At 36.6% G+C, this 20,117-nt stretch overlaps 1 long non-coding RNA gene across 2 annotated transcripts; it reads right to left on the minus strand.

Moving 5' to 3' along the window:
- Window positions 1-1,684: 1,684 nt before the first annotated feature.
- On the minus strand, window positions 1,685-19,881 carry LOC310895034. 2 transcript variants are annotated; one of them, XR_014580383.1, is made up of 4 exons: window positions 19,590-19,881; window positions 18,791-18,934; window positions 10,843-10,935; window positions 1,685-10,660 (listed from the first exon to the last, which is right to left on the minus strand). It is a non-coding gene; the product is annotated as an uncharacterized lncRNA (long non-coding RNA). The 2 variants fall into 2 exon arrangements; XR_014580384.1 differs by having other exon boundaries at window positions 1,685-10,935.
- Window positions 19,882-20,117: the final 236 nt, after the last annotated feature.

The raw sequence follows: 20,117 nt of genomic DNA on the forward strand, positions 1-20,117 counted from the left end.
GGAAACCCTTCTTAGTAAGGGAACTGGCTGTGGGAGGGACTTGTTGCACATTAGTGACAAGACAAGAATGTCTTGCATACACAGAATGTGCAAGGACGGTGTGTTGCACAAGAGCATGCAAGTGATTTCTATGTATTTTTATCACCCTGGGAATAGTAGGATGTCTTGCCTGAAATGTAGCATGGTGTGCAACTCCAGTGAAGTGGAAGGGGACTTGTGTTCAAATGTCAGTGGCCATACTGCTGTTGTTCTCTCCAGGCCATTCTTATATGTTTCCATGGCACAAAACCACAAAGAATAAACTCTGACAGTCTTCTGATATGGAACAACCTACTGCACAGTCTTTCAGAGAAGTCTCTGACCAGTGTAACAAATAGTTGAGACTTTAAATGCTTCACTTTGCCTTTGTAGTTAAAAAGATAATTCCTCAATACTAATACATTATTTTTGGAAGAAAATATAATTGAAATGAATATTTTATTATTCCAATAAACATAAGTTAATCACAAGATATGGAACAGCAAAAAAAGTGTTCTAGTTAAGTTGAAATTTTTTTCAGTGTTTTCAGAGCTCTTAATATTGAATTAGATGATGCAAACTGGTACCTCACACTTAAAAAAATATTAAAAAAAAAAAAAGGGCAAAACAGAAGGCATTATCCTTCTTTAGTCCAAAAGACTTTTATGTTGAAGTCTGCCAAATATGCTTCTGTGGTAATGTAACAGTTTTTGTTTACATATTTCCCATTAAAAATAAAGAATCTTGTACATTAATGTAGTCTCAAATTGTGGTCGTTTTTAACTTGTTATTTTAACATTTTCTTGTGGATGCTGTCTTCTATTCCCCCTAGAGAGGGATGACCCCCACAATGACCTCCACACCTATCTTTCCTTTCTACGGATGTCCTGCTGAAACCACTTTACAGATTTGACAACAGTCTTCTATGACATATGTTTTTAAACAGTGTAACTCTTTTAATGAAAACCACATCAAACAGTAAACTAGTAAACAGTAAACAGTAAACTAGTTCAAAAAGTAAGCCAACATCTATCTGCACTCTAAAAGAAGAAATAAGTTTTTGTATTTTTGCGTATTGTTTTTGCATATTGGATCTCATACACACACACACACACACACAAAAAAAAAAAAAAAATGAGCGATTATTGGTTATCTATACTGATTTTCCTAATAAGAAATATTTCAGAGTAAAGTTAATCAGGGAAATGCCCATTAACAGCTGTGTTTTTTGGCTAAGTTAAGAACCTCAGAATTTAACCTATTAATGGTAGAGGTCATGCTAGGATGCTAGGAAAGAATTACATGAAGTTTTAACCATGTACAACTTAAGGCAGACCTAATGTAAAATATAAGTAATTCCACTAAAATAATGACATTATACCTGCATTAAACTTGGTTAAAATGGGACACAGTCAGATCCTTATCCTGGTGATAGATCTCTCTCCACTGGAGACTAATGACATTTCTCTAACATTCATGTTGTTTCTAGAGTAATGTTATCTCTGGTGAAACTGTGGGAGTCATTGTTATAGCAACAGGTCTTAATGACATAAATCACCACTATAGGTACCGATGTCTAAGAAGGTAAGATAAAATTTTCAGGAAAAGTAGAGATCAAATATATGAAATGACTTAAAGTCATATTCAATTGAAAAAAAAAGGGGAGTGGGAGGGGGAGGGGGAGGGGAGAAAGCAGTTTTATTAGATACCTAGAAGTATCAACAGAAGAGCTTTGATAAAACTATGCAGAATTAGCAAAATACCCTCTTTCAAAATGCAGATTCAAAATAAAGTAGTTTCCAGGTTTAAATCTAGGCATTTGTATTTTGTATAAAAGAACCTCAAACAAGTTGTGGCTATTACAATGGAATTTTAAGGACCACACTCTCAACAAGTATATATAAACTATATGCAGCTCAACTGACTTCAGATGGGCCATGCCGTTATCTACATTGCAACAATACAAACTCTAGCTAGGTTAAGCTAAGAGAACAGCAGCAAACCCACACTGCCTCACTTATTCCCTGCTCCTGAATGCAGACTACCTCCCATCCACACTGGAAAAGTAAAATGTACATTGCTTGTTCTGAATCAACTCCCACCCTTACTAGAAAACACTCCGTGACACCCAGACTTCAACCCATGAGCACTACTTAGTTTTCTGCCCGAGCAGACCACCATATCGGATACTACACCCACTGGCTGTCACAGTGGTGGATACAAGAATTGACCAGAACCATCTGATAAAATGGCAAAGTGTGTTTACGTTTTTCTTTGCACTGCATCTTAAATTGCTAGTCTTCCTTGTTCTCTGTTTTTATTAAGTCTTCCACTTTCCACTTGGAACCTCCCAGGCAACAACTAAATACCATCCTGTGAATTGTAGGCAGAAGGTTGTCTAACCTACACAAGAGGTACAACTGCATGCGTGATTTGCCCATACAATATAAAAGGTAAGTAACTGAGTAACAACTATGAGTGAACAGACACTGGAAGCCAAAGACCGTCTGAAGCTATACATAACCTTTCAGCATTTGCAGAAATCGGGCAATGCACTGGCTTGACCTGGACATCTCTAGGAAGTTCTTAGGAACTACTCAGAAAATAGACACTTCTGCTTCTTTCTCTTCTAGGTACAACTGTCTCCTCTCTCCTACCCCTTACTATACTTAGCCAGCTCTGCTACACCCTGGTTTTAGTTCTCACTAGTGGTCTAAACGCAAACACTGTTTGAAATAATTCTAGCTGAGAAATTGAGGTTTCTAGGGCCATGTGCAGTCTGTCCATTAAAAAAATACATGGACGAAGGCTGATCTGATGATTGATGCCTTTATGACAATTTGTATAATGTTACCCCTAATGTGCTACTGAGCAGTTCTCTTATTTAAGAGAATTTCCATTTGACAGAAAGCTTTCAAATCTGGTGAAGAGCTGATTACAACACCTTATCTTTCCTAATATTGGAAAAGACTTCTAAATAAAAGATCTTAATTAAAGAGGCTTTTTATTGCACAGATTTAACAATGAAGCAGATACAAAACAGTAACTCTAACAGTGTAGGAGTTAATGAAATTCAGTCACAGGAAAGGATGAAAGAGCACATAAAAGAGCCCATTCTTCTACCTATTCCCTTATAGCAAGCATAAGGGAATGAGCACCTTACTCTACTAAGTGAGAGCAGGTTGTTGGAGGGCAAGCAGCTTCCTGGAATTTCATTAAAGACAAGGAATCAGAAAATGAGCTGCCAAGGAACTTTACAGAGTAGTAGTGAGTGTAAAAAGATCTGTGAAGACAAAGATAAGCTTCAATGAAATATTTCATTTCCAACTTTCTCACTAAAAGTTTTGTGCTACCAGTAATATGGATGAAGAAAATATGCCTTCATTAAAAAAAAAAAAAAAAAAAAAAAAGCCTTAATTCCTTAATGCTTTTTACACAAAAGCTTGCAGAATTATTCTCAAGGAGGATTTGTACCCATACAAGTGGAACTTCTCTTGCTTCTTCAGTCAACCAACAGTTGTAACGTATAAAGTACCAATCTGTAATTACGTTCCTAACATTTTTAATCATATTAGTAGGCCAGTAAGGGTCACAAATAAGCATTTTCCAAACATAATTTTAGTGGTAGATTACAAGTAGAATTCCTTGCCTTTTTATGAATTCCTTTTCATTGTGTTTCAGTGCTGTGCTAAATCTCCCGGTACCTGCTTTTATGTTAGCTGAATGATTCATTTAATCACTGCAGCTAAATTTTCTTTCAAGACATCCTTCTCTGACATTGCTCCAAGATAAAATGTGTCAGAGGCTGACACATGCTATAGCAAATCTCTCAAAAATTATTCAAACATCAGCTGCCCAGAACTTCTCAAGCACTTAAAACTTACTCACCAGTTCCTCCACATGTGCCTATGGCAATTCACTCCTTCTGTCCCTTTTCCTATAATCAATACATCCCATTTTCCATCGTATTACACAAATATTTCTCAGTGGCCAGAGATATATTGCAACTTTCTGTTTAGAACAGTGACTGGAACATTAACATAGCAGAGTTCATTCTATCACCTGCTCCATGAAACAAGATGAAGATATTCCTTTACAAGGAGCATATTGTTGAGAACACTTACATACCTATTTACCTTTGCATACTGTAAGCCATCCCATTGACTTGTCTAGTGTTCACACGTGTCAAATCAAGCATATGTTTAAATTCTTACAAGGTCAGAGCTTAAAGATGAGTTTAGGCAGACACAGAATACCATGATCTCCAGCTGTAACAAGGGTGGCAGAACGGATGTGTATCTATTCCTCAGTTGTCCCAGTTCTTGACCCAGTGTCATAAAACATGCATGTCTGTAAACTGTAAGTCTAAGCCAAAAGAAAAAAAATTGTGAGAATTCTGCTAGCTTCATTGGATGCAATATTTAGGCTTTCCATAGCAGTTACTCTGCGCAGAAAAATACAATTTTTATTACTTTGTGGAACAGCCATTTATATATTTATGTATTTTATGTATTTTTATTTATGTATTTATGTATTACTTATTTTATTTATGTATTTATGTATTTTAATATATAAATCTCAAGATATAGCTGTGTGCAGAAAGGTAACATAGAGAAATAATTGCTTGAAAACAATTTTAAAATGTCTCTAACAATATTTCTAAGCTTTTAAGAAATCTACATATCCCTGTGTCATTTCAAAACTGCTATGAATCAACTGCTATTCTCTTTCACTTAGGTCATTTTAATTCCAAACACTTTTAACATCTCTCCCATTGTGGGAATTCAGCATCTTGGGGGAAAGAAATAGTGTCTGGAGCTTTTTGCTTTTATCTTTGATTTCCAGTGTTTTGCTACACACACACACACACACACACACTGCTATTTGTCTTGTGTATTTGTGTGTTACAACATATGAAAATTCTCACTTAACTGCCACATAAATCCAGCATTTGACACTTAAGTGCCATTATAAATTACATTGTCATTTCAGAGTTATTCATACACTTTGTGATCCAAAATGCAGAGGAAATTGATTCTGTAGGAGATATGCTATTTCCACAGTTCAGAGAGACCATGACTACAAGAAGAAGGAAAAGAGAGTAGAACAAAAATTTAAATGTGCATCTGTAAATGAGGGCTAGCAGAAAGAAAAGAGCATGAACCAAATTCTTCAGCTGAATGTACAGCATTACAAGCTCCTTGTAACATAGTTATGCTTGTGCCCTTTTTGAGGGGCCCCAATGGAAGAATACACACATTTTACTCTTTTGTTTTGTAGATAATTGTGTGTGCTAGCTAACAAATAAGAAATAGATGTAGAAGATCCTTAAAAAGTAGATTCAACAGAGGAAAATAGATTATAATCAGGAAGAGATCTAAACCATTCATCTTTCTCCAGCCTATTTTTGCAGATGTCTCATAATTAAAAAAAGAACATGAGCTTCAAAAGCTTTGATGGGAATTCCTTATCTATCAGGGCTTCAGTCTCAGATTAGACAAATCTCTGGGCCAGCTGCCCAGCTGCTACAAATCCATGGAATTACCCTGATTTAAACCAGCTTATGAGATGGCGAACTCTTTTAAATGTACAGCTTAGTTCCTTTTACCCAGAGAATTTTTTTCTTTTATTTTTTCTTCTTTTTAGAAAACCTTTTTGAAAAACAAGCTGTGTATAAATATTAGGGTGAAATATGATTTATAAGTTCAAAGTACTGTTATAACCCACCTTCGCCCCCCTGATCAGCCAGATGCAAAATCTCAACTCTGCTGAGCAGTTCGTAAATTTATGTTCAGGACAATGGCATTAGGTTACTTGTATATATGGAGATATTTATGTTTCCACAAGTCAGAGGTAGAAAATATTATTTGGTCATTTAGCACTGTCATTCAAAATTATTTCTTCTGTATATTTTCTAGTCCTCCATCAGTCTATCTTTCAATATCTGAAGCAACAGGTTTCCATATCGTTGTAATTTTTGTCTCTTGCTTTAGTGTTCCACTTTAGTTTTGTGAACGGCATGTTACATTTCTACTTAAATCATCAGGATGGCTTAAGGAGTGCATTTTGAAGCTGAAGCTTGACACTTTAACATTATCTAGGAAATTACACTGGAGCAATCCAAGACAACCTACTAAGCTGTTCCATTCTAGTTAAGGCATTAGCCCTCATACGGGCAAAACAATTAATTTTGAATATCTGCCAAGACACTAACAAAGAGGAAGAGCTTGCCCCAGTCTGGCACTTTCTGTATGGAACTGTATGCACAGATAACAGAAACCAATGTGTAACCAAAACCCTTAGGTTTAGACTACAGACACAAAAAAAAAAAAAAAAAAAACATGTAATAGCTACCTTGCTACAGGTCTAAAACCCAATCAGGATTTTCCAGTGAGAAGATAGCAAATGCAATAAGGATGAGGGCTGTGGTACTAGTTATAAAGTCTGTATAATGACATTATAAGGTCCTGCTGCCACAACAACTGTGTCAGAAAGAGGTCATAGAGTTAAAGGAGGAGCTGCCAAAGCTAAGTAGGAAAAGTGCTTAGTCACTTCTCAGGATCAGAAGGATTTGACACATCTGAGATTCAACAACTGAGACCATAGCACGACATGGAGACAGGTTCAACATCGGGAAAGTCTGGTCCATGGTAAATACACATACACTACAGGATGTGGGAACTCTTAAAGCTCTAGCTCTGTGTGCTTCCCAACTTCACATCATTAAAAAAGCCAGGCTACCCCTCTTTGTTGCAGTAACATAGCCCTGCTGGTTGGGTTGAAACAAGAGTCTGAATTTTTTCAACATTCCCAACCTACGTTGGACCCCAGGGCACACTACAGATTGCCCAAATATTGAAAGCAGCCACAGAATTCAGTTCACTATTTCAAAAGCTTGCCAATGCAACAATTTAGAGATATTTTAAGGGTTTAGTTTCCCTAAAACAGCTTATCTTAAGAACTGAAACCATGGTCAGTAATTTCATAGCAGCTGAAAGAGAAACTTAAACTTTCCCCACGTACACAGGCATGATGAGAAATACGAGCCTTAGAGTGCACTGAGGCAAAGCTTGGTGGTTGGTCAGAAACAGTAGCAAGAGTCAGGCTTCAGATCAGACAGGATTCCACAAATCTAGAATTTCTAGGGGATTATCTCTTACTAGAACTTTTTCTACGTGTCTCTGTACAGTTGATAAACTGAAAATATAAGCTCAGAAACATGTTCACAAATATATATCTCCTTGAGACATAGACTTGGAGCACTGCCAATGGCAGCATTAAGTTTAATGTCCCACCTGGAAAACACACAAGTCTGTAGCACAATTACAGCAAAGAAGATGCTGAACAGACATTAATGCTCCCTTAACCTCTCACAGACTCACATGCAGTGGTACTATATAGATTCTGCCTAATGTCCTAATTCCCCTGTAATCAAAACCAAAGGTTCACACTGCTATTAGTATAAAAAAAAAAAAAAAGGCAAGAGAAAACACTAAGCAACAGTTGAGCCCCATAAACTTGAAAAGATATGCCCAAAATTTGTTTGAGCAAAATCTCTGGGAATTTAAACTGAAGAGCATTTTTAATTGGGGTCGAAAATCTGTTTCTTTCATATCATGTTCAGAAATGCAATTTCATGTAGCAAAGATCACAGAGATCTTTTTCAGAGCAGTGGAGATACAAAGCAATTTGTCCACTTTTTCATTAATGAATTCAAATTTACAGGTCCCTCATGTCATTTAATTAAGACTAGGTGAGAGATATCTGAAAATCTCTGGTTTGATGATAAACCACTAGGAAAAACTGAAAATAGGAACAGCCTATTCAGAATGCTTCTCAGAACAGTAACCATCTATGAAGCTTTCTAAAGCTGATTTCCCCTGGTGAAAAAATAAAATTAAAAAACTAAAAAATTTTTCAGTGATTTTACATCATCTGCAGTATGCTATAAGTTATGCCACTGAACATGAGAAGACTCAAAAACTGTTCAAAAACAGTTATGGATATTTTTAGGTAGACCTATCTGTGAAGATGTGTTGACTCTGGTAATCCCTTCTAACAGGATCTGCAGGTAACAAACTGAAACAGAAGAGTTCACTGAGCTCTCCTGAGGCCAACATCAGCATTTAGTGCATTGCAGCCAACTGACCTGAACAGCAAGGAGCATGGAATTGCCGTTTGTAGAACAGAGGACTGAATATATTTTGAAATTTCCCTATTCCATATTAAAACAGAAAAAAAAAAAAAAAGATAGTAAGGACAAAGGATATGTGAATTTGTACTACCATACAAAAAGACACATTTTTTTTAATCCTTAGCCTGTGTGTAGAACTAAATCGAGCTGAAGATTATAAAGTTTCTGTCATGACCTTACATTTTTTCACTCATTTTTCTCTTTTTTGTGTTTCTAGTGTTGGAAAGGAAAAGCAAATGCTGAGATTCTCATGAAATATCCAGCTGTGAATTTACAGCACAGTTTTACAGACTAAAAGGATCAAATGAAGATCAGATGTGTAAAGCAGCAACTGCAGGGAAGTGACTGGTGATGCAGCCTCGTACACCTGGTTTGAATTTTGTTGCACTCTGCTAATTCAGACACACTACCAAAAGCATTTCTCCCTGCAGCTCTTGAAAAAGACTAAAACTACCTAAGAGGGACTTCACTTTAAAAAAAAAAAAAAAAAAAACTCTGTATTATTACAGAGCTAGCAGGAAGCAGGACCTGAGAAAGTATACTAAAATTCATTTTAGTACAAAAACAGAGGAAGAGAGCTGAGCCACCATTAAATTGTGATTTTAAATCATTCATATATTCAAACAACCATGTATATATATTAGTAATAGTGTATGTTTCAGTAGCACACATAAACTCTATTTATGGACAACCTCTGATAGACATTCTACAAGCAGAATGAAAAAAAAAAAAAAGTCGTTAAAAAAAACTCCTATGTTTCCTTGAAAGGAAAACAAAGAAAAACAAAAAGAAAAATACCTATGTGATCTGTGATTTAGTTTAATAACCTACAAATCTATTCCATGCCTGTTTTCCTGCTTTCAAGACTGCAAATGATTGTTTGAATTTTCCATATTGCATCTTATTAGACCTGCTGTTAATAGCAATTTCCTGCAGTTATGTTTTATGTGGCAATCTTTCTTAATGTTGCTCCTATGAAAATAGATTTGAACGAAGATCAGTAAAAATCCTTAAAGGCACTGATGAATTAGAATATCTGCTGATGAGCTGAAAGTGTGTTTATTTGTTATGTCCTTATTGATCCTGACTCTCTACAGTTGAATCTGATCAGTTTTAACCACTATAAATTAAATGTAGATATTTAGCTTGGAAGAAAATAATTTTCCTTGGATGCCAAACCAGAACCAATGTTGCATTTTGCCAGGTTATACAGTTCTATGCTGGAATATAAGGTGACATGACACAGTGGCATTTGTTTCAAATTAGCAAACAACAAATCCCATTCTATTCTCTATTTAACAAAACAAGCTGCCCACATGATAGTAGAGATCATTCCAGTATAAGTGCTTTGTATGCTTTCAACCAAATTCACGCTGATTAACTTAAAGAGACAACCAGAAACTCTACAGATATACTTACAGATGGATGATACAGTTGTACGAGTATTGCAAACCACTGGTGAAATTTGCTGGACAAATTTATTTAGTTGGTAGGGTTGTAATTACTGTCTACCAAGGCCTGTGGTACTGTGAATAGGAATTACTCTTTAAAAAGATTCTTAATCCAAGCTTCAACGTTATCATGGAGTCAGGTAAAAGATAAACATGGCTCAGTTTAAGAGAATAGTTAGGAAGCAACATATCATTCATTACTGGAAGCAGGTGTGGTATCTCATGAAAGCTCAGGTTTTTTTTCTGGATGCTAGGCGTCAGCATGCTGACATGTCTAGTTCATAGCGAGGAAAGTGCTTCTTCATTGCAGTTCACCAACTTTCAGGCTGTTATGGAACCCTGCCAAAGTTTAGTGCATGCTGACAGATTCAATCTATCTCAGAACTAACCTCATTTTAGCCTTATTGCTGTCTGCACCACTAGATTGATGAAATGAAAAAGAGGAAGTCTACAGACTTGCAAACTGTGGAAGATGTCATTTATCACCTCTACTGTTGATTTTTACCCCCTATTCTTGCGGGTGTAAAAACTTTTCAGATTCACTGCACAATTCTTTTAAAGCATTACTACTATGGTCAAAAGTTTCTGCCATTTATCTAAACAGGCAAAAATAATTAAAAAAAAAAAAGATAATTATTTTCTCAGCTTTTATAGGAACAGACAAATACTTCAAATTTACTAGGGAAAACTCAGGAGAGAAATGTAACTTCAGAGTCTTTCCCCACTCTGACTAAAAGGTAAGAAACTGCTGATGGTACGTCCCTGTAGCAAACCATGTCCTTTATCCACCTGCATGCAACATGATGTCTAGGACGGTGCTCAGAAGACATAACAGCTTCTTCTACAACCACTCTTCAGATATCCATGCCCATCTGTCTTGCACTACAGAGTCTATTCTCCCTTTTGGTTGTGCCATCTATAGGTAAAAAAGGGCACGCATCACATATACCTGATTTGTGTAGCAAAAATCAAATCTTCCTTTGAGATTTTCAGAGCTCTGAGGAAAAAAAGAGGGAAGTGCATGTGAAAAAAAAAAAAATCCAACCAGCTAATCCACTCATCTTTCACGACATACATAGACAAGTCTTAAATTCTGGCAGAGAAACAATTTCTGTTTATAACAGAAAGAATTCCATCCACTGAATAATAAATGAAACACCAAGTCTGACTCTTACTTACTGGCAGATATCCATTCAGCCCAATCTTGCTGGAATGCACCTCAGCATCAGATATCCTTAGCTAGCAGAAGCACGGCAAATAGGCTTGTAAGTACTACAAGAAATAAAAAAACACCAAAGTGCCCATGTTATTCAGACATGAGGGATGGAGTTTTTATGAGCAAGAGCAGATTGATAGTAGATACGGTCATCAAGTGAACTGGTCTTGTGAAGATGCAAGGTGATAGCTTCAAATCTACTTGATTTTGTATTTAAGCTTTTCTTTTAAATAGCTGAACTTCCAAAAGGAAGAAAGCTTAAATGGCAAATGCTGAACTTAGTTAACCATGTTGTATATGTCTCTATCTATTGTATATGTCTGTGCTCTTTAAGAAAATCAAATGGGAAAGAAAAAAACACCACCACAAAACAACTTCCCTCATCTTTAATAAATTAATCCAGATTTTACTTTTTTTTTTGGATTATTTATTGAAAATTTTAGAAAAAGATAGAGGTAAAGTTACTTTACTAAAAACACCATCAAAGTAATGGAAAACAAATGTAAATCTTTACAGTGCTACAACCAAAGGAAATGTTCATCACAGCTTGCTTGAACACAGTCTGGAGAGAGAAATCTTATTTTGCTAAAATAGCATCTATTTTTCAGCATCTGTATACAAAATAGATTTCAGATTTTTAGTCAGAGTGTTATTTGGTACTCTGTCATAAGATGTAACCCCATCTTAATTACTGTTTCTCCCAACAAGTGCTGCACTGAAGTTTTCATTCAGATTTTTCTCATGCTCTTATTAGAAATATGTCAGAAGCATGGAGGTCTTACATTAAAGACAAGTCAGCAAATGACAATCCTTAATGACAAAAATAATACCACAGCATCAAACTCGAGCAGCGTACTTCAGAACACAAGATTGAGTGAGGGCTAAATAATAACATCTTTAGATTCACTAAAATCAAAGAGACTGATTAAGATACATTTGATAAGGGTAATGATATAGGAACATACTCTTTAAATATTTCCTTTTTTTATTTTTACTCCAGCACAAATAAATTACAATGGAAAGCATACATCAGTTAAATTTGCTTAAATACAACAATCACATAATCATGGGAAAAAGATAGTAAATTGATGTATTCAAGCAATCTGCAAAGCAAGTATAATTTCAATATAGCTCATTAAACCACTGTTTTATCAGAACTACCATTACTCCACCCTTGGAATGACTCAGCTATAAAGTGTAGAGAAAAAAAAAAAAAAAAAAGTGCTCCAAACTTTCTGGACAATGAGAGGATTTCAGTTCACCAGTTACTGAAAACATTGGAATGTTTTCTGGGCTGATATTTTTGCATAGCTCCAAGATAGTTTAGGCAGTAGTTTTTCACTGAGCTACTTTTCAGGTAACTAACTGTGAGCTTCATGTAGACCTACCACAATCAACAGTATGGAAGGAGTAGAAGGCAAGGAATGAAGTATGTGAGAAGAAGCTAAAGACAGACCTATACAAAATGTTTTATGAGAAGGTGGTGGGGAACTGCAAAAGCCAACTAGGTAGAAGAACACTGGTCTGTGTTCAGATGTCTAGATGCTGAGCTTGTCAGGTGGTGCAACTAGTAGACTGAATGGCCAAGATTTAGGAAGGGGCATCAGTATTATACTTTTCCTTTTAATTGCAGAGCTGATAGGCACATCTGTATTAGTCACTTACTATGGCTGATTTGTTGGGCATGTGGAGAGCTTTGTTTTCTGTATAAGATCAACAGATGCTTAAACCTATGTGTCAACAGTGGAGAAAAGGAAAAGAAAGGAGTGAGTATAGACCGTTCTCCTTTTTGACTGAGATCTACCACAGAAAGCAGCAAGATAACAAGCAGAGATCGCTTGATTGCCTGTTTGGCAAGCACCCCAGTGACCCAATTATATAAAGTCATAGATAAGCTGGAGCAAAAAGAAAAAGAGTAATGAAGCCTGCCTTCACTGTCATCTATTAACATATTTCTGACCAGCACTTAAACTCTTTCATCACTACCAGGTTTTATAAACCAATTACGTCATTTGCGACATTAGAATTACATGCTCAGGTGCCAAGGACTGACAATAATTTGTACAGTGTATTCTATTTTTAATTTCACAGACTAATTCATGACAGAGTAAAGTTTTAGAACTCAGGTCCAAGAAACACTGGGACATGTTTGGAAGTTCTGTTTTGACTCTCCCTGCCCGTGCATTTAGCTTAAAAGGTGGATTCTGTGTCTTTTGGTCAAAGTTATGCATTTTAAAACTCCATAGGACCAGAAACTTTTGGCAGAAGTGTACGCACCATGAACTAAAACATTATACATTCTCTACACTCTGAAGTGGGATAAATCACTTAGAGTCAAGGTCTGTGGATTTATCTGTTACAAAGAGCTCCTTTGCTCTGCCAAAGCACAGCTCATAAAATATTTGTAGAGCCTTGCAGACAGGGTCAGACATCAGGATCTTCAGCTCAGCAGATATTTAAATGGACATGGTTAGGAGAAGGAGAACAAGACTGTCAACCACAGAAACTCTAATAAATAAATAAATAAAATAAAATAAAATAAAATAAAAATAAAACAACAGTCCAAAAACTAATAGAATAAAAGAATAGAATAGTTTTGACTTTGGTGAGAGTTAGGCCCTTAGCTAGAGGCTACGTACTTAAATACCTGTAATGACATAGGCCTGACTAATCACTGAAAGAGGAAGTGAGGCAGACCAGAATTAGAAGGGGTTTTCCCCAAACAGAGCCGAGTTCCAGAAAATCTAATATTATTATGAAACTGACCTCAGCCCAAGATAAAATTCCCTGAAAATTTCAAAAAGAAATGGTAGGACCTGGAGTTTCTACGAAGCAGGACACAAGCACCCAGACAGAGATAAAGTCTTGGGGAACTTATGTAACTACTAATATTATCCTCTCCTCACCCGAGGTTTCAGGCAGAAAATCACACCCCAAAAGATCCTTTTCTGTGCCTCCAGCAAAATTTCCTGATTTCTCTGAATTCTCAGATTTGAAAGAAGTCTTTGCAGACTCAGGTTCATAGTTCCAGGTTCTGGACACTCATTTTACCCAGTATTTCTACCAAAAAGGGGGATTATGCTAGAATGATTTATCAATTCAGAATGAAATTTACATGTTTTCACACTTTATATCTGCTTTTTGCACTTCATATGTTTATATCTGCTGGGCAAAATCCTGGCTTCTTTCCCCACCCCTCTTCAATGCATTACAGTTCTGTGACTACAGAAATCCAGCTCTGAACTTCCTAAGAGTAGCTCTCTAGTAAAACACAACATTGCTTTTTCCCTACCCTTTCTAGGAGTAACCAGATATTGCTATAAGGAGATGCACACAGCAGGTAAATACAGCTATTGCCAGAGTCTCAGTCCCAGTGTCACACAGTTATTCTTTGGGATATGTCTCATTTGTTGCATATGTAACATACAGGATGTTTTTGTCTCACCAAAACCTTATTTACTGTTTTTATTGCAGTACCTTTTGCATTCACTTGAGGAAATGTGGATTGAGCATGAGTTGCAACTGAACAAAAGTGACAGCATCCACGAATCTTCTGTTCTCTCTGCACCCATTCATCTTGTTTGAGCTGTTCAGTTTCCATTCTTATGCACCCTGCTAGCCCCATTTTCTTAGTAGTCCTAGTCCTATTCTTAGCCGGAGTCAAATACATATTTTCATGGTGCTGTTCTATCCACACTTCACAACTCAGTGGTACATTGCCACCTTCCTAAGGAGCATGTCATTCCTGTATTTAGCATAGCTTTTACAGACCTTTTATAGGTTTTACAAGGCTTCTTGAGAAAGGGGCCCTATTTTAATAAATAGGGCCCTGACGATGAAACTGCTGATTTTGTAATTAGGAAAGAAACCTGTATGAAAGATAATGTATCTCACACTCTGCTTTTGCAATCCTGCTGCAGCACTGCAATTTTTATTCTGTTTATAGCTTCATTTACAAATTCTCTCATAGTGCTCCCTCATTCTGAACAGCCCCTAGACAGTCATTTATATTAGAGACTGTACAGAACAGGCAAGGACATATTTCTGTTCTCACAGGCTCCTCTGAGTTGTTTTCCTTCATCTTCCACTCTTCACCTCTGCTTTGATTTACTTTATTACCACTTACATTTCTCTGCCTTTCATCTTCATCATCAGTCACACTGTTTTCAATATGCTAAACTCTCCAACGTACCCTGCAAGGTGAGAACAGGCTCTGGAGGCTTCACCATTCATGTAAATTCTACATAAAGCTTTCCTTCTCTTTCTATGGCATGATACCATCATATGGAAAGTGGAGAGGTGGAAGGTATCCCAACTTCAAAAACTGATTCTTTCTGTAATCTCCAACTCCACTTATAAATCGATAATGCCAACAAGAATCAGATTAGGGGACATTCTAGAAAGTTACCCAAGGTAAGACAGAATATGATTCATACAAATCATATATGAACGACTGTTTCTGATATGACTGTTTTTGCAGATAGTAGAAGACAGTTTTACTTCAAGACTTCATAGTCCATCTTTGGCACTAGGGTCAGGCTAGAGAGGAGAGCAGGAGAAGCTAAGCAGGCATTTCCCAGGTCTGAAGGGTTCCTGGTGTGCTCATGATCTGCACAGATGTTATGTGCACCCCGAGGTATGCCCAGTCTTTTGGAACCCAGATCACTGGCAGAACAACAGCATCAGGAACACCTACACGAAAAAGTTAACACTGGCGCCAGACAAAAACAGCACAGAGGGAACAGTGCTCGGTTCTCTTTTGCACTTCTTAGATTGTATGTATGGCTGCAAGCAGTGCTAATGAGTGTGCAAAGCAAAAGAGAGAGGAGGAAACCTGAGGACAGAGCATGCCTGCACATCTCTCCCAGTTAACACAGGACTGCTGTTAGCATCAGTGTCCACAGTGACCTGAAGGAGAGTGAAGACATGTTCCCAACATGATTTGTCTCTGTTCTCTGACTTAACTCAAGGAAGACCTGTGGATGATTTGTGGGGTAAAGGAATGTACCCAATCCCATTTTGAGACAGCAAGAGGTGCATGATACTGAAACTGTCTCTGAAAAACCTGAAACATTTTTATGGAGTGGAGAAGAAAGGCTGGAATGGGTCTGAGGTGAGAACTGGATGATGGCTCAATTTAAATCTCCAGCAACTTTCTGGCCAAGCACTCAACACTCTGTAAGCATTGGGCATCAAACTCCAAAGCATTCCCTGTACAATGGACAACTATATCCATGTATGTGGTTCCAAACACAACATAAACATAAGCATTTCCACAGAAGCTCAGAGAGTGAACTTAGTCCAGGGATTTGCTAGTGGTCAGATCACCAGGGGACAGAGAAGGGATCCTGCAAAAATTTTTGTGCAATATGCTGATATGCAGAAAAGAGTCTTATATCAGATATCTGCCTCCTATGCTGGGAAGCTCCTAATCTTTACTAGTTAGTTACGGACAGAGTAATGAGTTTAAATATACTTCCAAAAAATAATCACCACAGATCAGGATATTCTACTCACACATCTATGTATTTAGTCTCCCTATATCACTCAAGATCAGGCATTGCATTTTTTATAGCCTTTCAGCATGGTTCCCTAATTCTTCTGCACACAGTGGTGTGTTTGCTTGGAGTTTAATATCATCTGTAAATTTAATACAACTCCTCCTTGTCCTGTCCACTGGGAAGCTGTTAAAACAAAAATTTAAGATTTATTACTGGCTCTTGCATTTTTGGCTCTTGATAGCAGAGCAATAGTTCTACAATATCATAATGGTTTTGACCAGTAATGAACAAGCACCTACAACCAGTTTTCTCCTAGGTGTATGACTTTCAGTGATGGTATTCTCTGTAAGGACAGCATTCAAGATTTTTTGGATTATTTGCAGAGCTTCAAATAATAAAATTGCATGACACATTCTGAACTAGTATTAAATACAGTATGAGGCAGAAATGTTAGCCAAAGAAAAGAAAACAGATCAGAAAAATCTGGCTTATATATTAAGAATTATGTTGAAAATTAATATGACACAGGATAGTAATAAGAATAGAAAAGCAGGGTGTTCTCAATGCAGCTTTCTCTCTCTACTTCCCTTGGGAAGGTTACAAAGATTCCCTTTCCTTAGCCTCTCTATTGCTAGCTCTTGTACAGTTTCTACTTTGTGAAAATAGCACCTCCTAGCCTACACGTATGAAGCCTCTAAATCCGGCATTGATATGCCAATGGCTTTTAAGCACAACTATCTTTCTGAGATCTCCAGTTTTTGCAGACAATCTGGATTTACAGTTCACTTTTTCCATCATACATAACAGCAGAGTGCTTTGTCATACAATTACCTCTCTTGAGATCCCAGACTTGAAAAAAAATATGCATTTAGTAGGAAAAAAAAAAAAAGTCAATTCATTGCTCAGCTGAGCTTCCACATAAATAAATGGTCATCAGAAATTAAAGCCACTTTTGATGACAATGCCGTGTTACTTTCACCAAGAACTGTGTTATAAAGTAATGCAAGATAATCTCTTGCAGGTATTGATAACAGAGAAATTACAACACCAAATGTATTTCATGTTTTATGTGTATATAGATATACATTTCCTTAGTTTTTACAATATTCAAAATTCATGGGTATTGCATATGGAACACTGGATAGCATAAATAGGTATTCTCTAGGTAAATCCTCACTGGAGTTTTATTTGAAAATTGATATTATCCACCAGGAGGGGATGTCAGTATAAAAATACAAAGGTAACTAGCAAAACAAATATGCATGGATATGCTTTTCATTCATAATGAGACCCCTTTATACTATACTGGCCATGTGCAAGAGCTTTAGCACGCATTTTTTCCCCAGAAGATTCCTCAACACTGCATGAGAACATGAAACACAACAGTACAAATAAAATTTGTTCCCTGTATTTTTACTCATTAGATGCCAGTATCCTACGAAAAGCTAACTGCTGGGGGTCAACAAATCTTCTGTCTAAAAAAGGAGACAGATTCTTCCCAAATCAGCTCAGTAGTCTTCCATCAACTTCATTGGGAGCAGACCAAAAACATATTTTGTATAGATTATCTTCTGACTGGTCTCAGCTTTTATTAAATTAATGGTAAAAACTCAGGTCAGACAAAATGCAAAGCCTCAGGTTGACGGTCTGTTCATCAGAAACTTAAGAAAGCAGAATTCTCCCTATTTGAAAGCATTTGGCTATTGGTTTGTAAATCTGTCTCCCACCAGGTGCTATTCTATCTTCTTCACCATTGCCTGATGTGCCTTGTGTCCTTTGCATTAAATTATCAAGGACACATCACACAGCCCTTTTTTTTTTTTTTCATATTTTACAAGGCTCATTAACAGTACTTTCTTCCAGTGCCTTATTTAGTAAAACTACCAGGATCTCCCCCCTCACTAAAATGATACTTTGCACTTCATCATGTTTGTATTATTGGCATAGGTCAACCTGTTGCCTTGGTGATGGAGAATCTGTTTTTTGCTTTAACCTCCATTCTCCAGAGAAAGAAGATAAATGCATGAGGTAAATAGCCTCCTAATTCCACCTTTCATCTAAACTAACTCTTTAAAATAGAAGTAATTAAAAATTAAGTTCAAAGGATTCTGAAGATATCTACTTTTCCCAAGCTGTCTGAATATAGAACATGCTATTAGAATGTAAAAAACAGTATTATTTCAAGTTAATTCTGTCAATTAATATCTGTTTCTTTATATGAGTTTTCACAGCCTTAATGAGAAAGACCCTCTAATAAGCAGTTTTTACTGCAAGCCCCTGCTCATCTTCTTCCTCTTACCCCAAAATACAGCAAATCTACAAAGCCAGAAATCACAGGCAGAGTTATTTTTAGGACAGGCACATGACTGAAATTTGGAGAAAAAATAGCACAGTTATTGAACATCCTTACTGTGAATGCATCAGGGGAGAGAACCTTAAATCAGTTCTCTTTCTGTAGCACAGTTGGGAAAATGCAGGAACCAAATTTAATGCATGATATGACCAAGCTTGAGAGAGACTTGCTGTAAAACTCCTGAAATTCCATTGTATTTTCCTTAGGGAAAAAAAACAAACAAACAAAAAAAAAAAACTGTCACTCATATGTAATAAAATGCAGTAGGGATGAAATGCACCTTCTTTTAAATACAACCATCAAATTATCAATTGGCACTAAATTATTTTAACACAGTCTTTTGGATCACAGAGGATAAAGACCAAGAAGCAGTAGACTGTCAGTTTCTCAGGAAACAGATAAAAATTACAGTAGACTGATCACTGTAATATAAGTGATAAGAGTAGACAAACCCACACACTCCTTTGCTTTGTAGACAGAGTGAGGTCAACATGTATCAGACTCTATAAATCAAAACTAAAGGGTCTGCCCCATGCCATCTTATGCTATACATTTTCTTAATCACATAAAACATTAAAAGCTTAACTGTTAGTTTTATAAAACCAAACACTGCTTTCTTAAATAAGGATGTGGAAAGTTTTTTTCCAAATTGCAAACTCCTCAACCCTGCAAAAATCAATTATGTGTAAGAGTCAGATAAGATCACTGCTGGAAACTAACTTGAATTTTTGTCCTAGATAGTCTATGGATTTATAGTGGTTATGAGCCAATTGGTTACATGAGGAAAAGGGAGGAACCAACAAGGACAAATGTAGGAAAGAATCAATTGTTCTGTCCATTCTGGTTCTGCACTTACCGAGCTTTCAGAGATGAAAATTCTTATTGCTTCCTAGAGAATGCAAATCTCTACAGATCCTCTTTTTTCTTTTCTCTACTCCCTTAGTTGTTCTAAGCACAGAAAAGATGGAAGTAATTCAAACTGGCAGCTGCAGGCAAATTTGGTGGTAAAAATAGGAACTAAGAGCTTGGAGCTGTTTCACAAGATCATTTCTCTAGCAGTGAGGTTTCTGTTTAGACAGAGCAAACTAGAGCTTTTAATTCTCTAGATGAGTTCTGGAAATAATAACTGTAATAAGTGAGGTTGCTCATAAAGGCTATTTGATGTCCAGCATTATTACAAAATCTCTTTGTCTTGCAACACGCAACATTTGGAAAACACAAATTAGTCCATTGGCTCCCAGTCCAAAGGCTGGCCTTCTGGTTTTCTCCTGCCCAGGAGGAGAAATTACAACAGATGAGAACTCAGTAGTGGAGCCAGTTGAAATGTTCCAAAAATTCAACACATTGATGAAAAGAAGTTACATTTTGTGAACATTTTTTGATA

This window comes from Anser anser, assembly GCF_964211835.1.
Source record: "Anser anser genome assembly, chromosome: 2".
Taxonomy (NCBI): Eukaryota; Metazoa; Chordata; class Aves; order Anseriformes; family Anatidae; genus Anser; species Anser anser.